The following is a 3,480-nucleotide window of genomic DNA, read 5'->3' on the forward strand; positions in this document are numbered from 1 at the left end:
AGGCAGGCAGGCAGGCAGGCAGGCAGGCAGGCAGCCAGGCAGGCAGGCAGGCAGGCAGGCAGGCAGGCAGGCAGGCAGGCAGGCAGGCAGCCAGCCAGCCAGCCAGCCAGCCAGCCAGCCAGCCAGCCAGCCAGCCAGCCAGCCAGCCAGCCAGCCAGCCAGCCACTCCCACTTTGTATTTATATGCATTCAATTTATATTCAAACATTATATATGTTAAGGGCCTTGTTTTAGTGTTTATTTTAAAAATGACAAACATCGAGTCATTTTACCAGTCCTTTAGCGTTAACGGTGATGCATTTTAAAACTGAACATAAATCGCCTTTTCTGGATATATCAAATATCGAATCCGCTTAATGTGCCTACAATTCAATCATTCAAAAAATACATAATTTACATCAAGCCTTTTCATAGAACAGACAATAAGATTTGTACATGCAAAAAAAAAAAAAAATCCTTTAAGTTATCAATACAATGTGAGAAAACTTTACTTTTATAACTAAAGTTGCACAATTATACCAACTCTATGGTGGCTGGGTTGTAAGGTGTGTGGCTGGTGTTTTGGAAGTCGCGAGTTCAAACGACCCAATGGGAATAATACTTTTTTTTTTTTGCCATACAATCTTCCTAATACTATTATGTAGGTTTGTGTGTGTTTTTTTATTCATTCTTTGGTTTTATAGATGACATACATATTGACTCCTTTTACCGGTCCTTAATTAGGCTCTGGGGAAGCAATGGTGGTGGTGGTGGTGGTGGTGGTGGTGCATTTAAAACTAAACCAAAAATCACCAGTTCTGGACGCGTCAAATATCATATCCGCTTAATGTGTCTACAACCTAATTACTTAAAACTACACTATTTAATTCATTCATATCATGTGCATATTGGTCATTATGCTCATACAACCGACATCAAAATTTATTTTCATTATTAGAATCATACATTTCATCAAGTAATACAGATACAAAGAGATTTTCTTTCTGAGAAGACCGTTAGTATTGGCTTGCAGGCAGGCAGGCAGGCAGGCATTTGAGGGTTATTATTTCGCCTGTTGATTGGGGGGAGGGTTGATGTGTTAGGGGGTTTTCGGTTAGATGTGGTGGTGGTGATTGGTGGTGGTGATTGGTGGTGATTGGTGGTGATTGGTGGTGGTGGTGGTGGTGGTGGTGGTAGTAGGTGGGAGTTGGGGGTGGGGGGGGGGGGGGGGGAGGGAAGGGGAGGGGAATGATGGTCTGTGGATTCCTTCTCCGTACCCTTTACATATAAGCAAAAATATGCCTTCTTGTGGGTATAGAAACATTAACACAAATTATATCAGTAACTGATATTGTAGCCTTTTAAACAGAAAAGATTTGTACATACAAATACTTTTTAATTATCATTTATTTGTGGAAATGGCATTTACGTCATTAAATTGATACCTCAGCATCAAGCTAGTGTCCTGCAGCAGTGGTCCAGTGGTAAAGTGTATATAAGTGATGCGTATTCTTGGAGTTGCGAGTTCAAACCCGGATTAAGCTATATATATATATATATATACAACATGTTTTGTTTTGGTTGTTTGTTTTTGTATAAAGCCTCACACAATATCTATATTAAGCGAGTTTGTTTTAAACATGACATACATATTAATTCATTTTACCAGGCCTTATTCCACACAACTCCGTGAATTTCCCGTGGAGCCAGCCATTCAAACAAAAACAAACGAAACAAAACAAAACAAAACAAAAAACATTATTGCCAACAGCATTTGGTGTTCCCAGGCGGTCACCCATCCAAGTACTAACCAAACCCAACGTTGCTTAACTTCGCTGATCGGACGAGAAGCGGTGTTCTCAACGTGGTATGGCCGTTGGCATGAGACTGCCTACACATTGTGGCTAATAACCAACTCTTTTAAGTCATCGCGGCAGGATACGGACCTGCTTGTGGTGTCTTAATGGTAATTGTATCCTAACATATTTTTGTCTCCTTGGCATGGATATTTAACATCGTTTATTCAGTCTTGGGTTTATGTTCTTTCGCCATTTACAGACATTTTACATCTACCTACTTCCTCAGCCTGCCCTGCCAATTTCTAATGAATTTGTGGATTTTCTTTTGTAATACAAACATGTGTGTGCTCATCTGCTCTTCAGTTTTTATGATATTTGTCTCATCTGTCCTGCTTTATGATACTTTTACAAAGAACATGAACAAATGCTTCTATTTTAGAGAAGATATGGGATCCAGGTTTCGGAGCCGTAAAACCAACCGTCGTGATTGGTGGACGAGTTGCCAGGTTGCAGCTTCTGTACCGTGCCGGCACATAAATAGGTTCGGCTCAAGCGGCGGCAGCATCATTCCCCCGTGACTGTCTGAGCGTCTCTCATCACCTTGGTTGGTTCATCATCATCATGGTAGAAGCAAAGCCTACCAAGAAGGCTGCGGCTGCTGCTGCTGTGGTGGCCACCACCAGGAAACCTCGCGTCCAGGTTGCTCACCCGAAAACTAGTCAAATGGTTCTAGCCGCGGTCGCAGCACTCAAAGACCGTAAGGGCTCGTCTCTACAAGCAATCAAGAAGTACGTTGTTGCCAACAACAAAGTCGAGGCTGCCAAGATCGCCATTTACATCCGAAGATTTCTCAAGAAAGCAGTGGCTGACGGCATTCTTGTTCAGACCAAGGGAAGTGGAGCTAGTGGATCATTCAAGCTGGCCGTAGCAGAGAAGAGGGCCGTTCTAACTCCCAAGAAAGCCACCACAACCAAGAAACCATCTACAGCAGCAAAGAAGGCCGTGGTAACTCCCAAGAAAGCCGCCACAAGCAACAAACCACCTACAGCCTTGAAAAAGAAGCAGCAGCAGCAGCAGCAGCTTGTTGTTGGGAACAAAAAGCCCAAAATAAAGAGAGCTTCAAAATCTCCCAAACCACCCAAGGCAAAGAAAGCTGTCAAAAAAACAACAAAGGCAAAATAAACGACGACATGCAAGCAGCATGAATACACATGACAATAAACATCCAGGCCTCCCCCCTCAGTGGAGGGGCCTCATATGATTCCAAAAAAGAGTTTAGTTTTGTAGACAAATAAATCATTACTTTTGGGGTAGATTTACTCTGTATATTATATATATATATATATATATATATATATATATATATATATATATATATATATATATATATATATATATATATATAATATACATCTATATTATATATATATATATATATATATATATATATATATATATATATATATATATATATATATATATATATATATATATATATATATATATATATATATATATATATATATATATATATATATATATATATATATATATATATATATATACATGGGTGAGGTGATATGGTACCAAAGTTTTGGGTAAGGTGATTGACATTTACACAAGATAAAACACGAACCAATGGGAATAAAAACATAAGAATGGAAGTAACTGCAGAAGGCCTATTGGCCCATAACACAAGCAC

At 39.7% G+C, this 3,480-nt stretch overlaps 1 non-coding gene across 1 annotated transcript; it reads right to left on the reverse strand.

Moving 5' to 3' along the window:
* Nucleotides 1–1,741: 1,741 nt before the first annotated feature.
* On the reverse strand, nt 1,742–1,860 carry LOC138361683 (5S ribosomal RNA). The gene has a single exon (XR_011227103.1). It is a non-coding gene; the product is annotated as a 5S ribosomal RNA (ribosomal RNA).
* Between the last annotated feature and the right edge of the window lie 1,620 nt (nt 1,861–3,480).

Source organism: Procambarus clarkii, unplaced genomic scaffold (assembly GCF_040958095.1).
Source record: "Procambarus clarkii isolate CNS0578487 unplaced genomic scaffold, FALCON_Pclarkii_2.0 HiC_scaffold_605, whole genome shotgun sequence".
Taxonomy (NCBI): domain Eukaryota; kingdom Metazoa; phylum Arthropoda; class Malacostraca; order Decapoda; family Cambaridae; genus Procambarus; species Procambarus clarkii.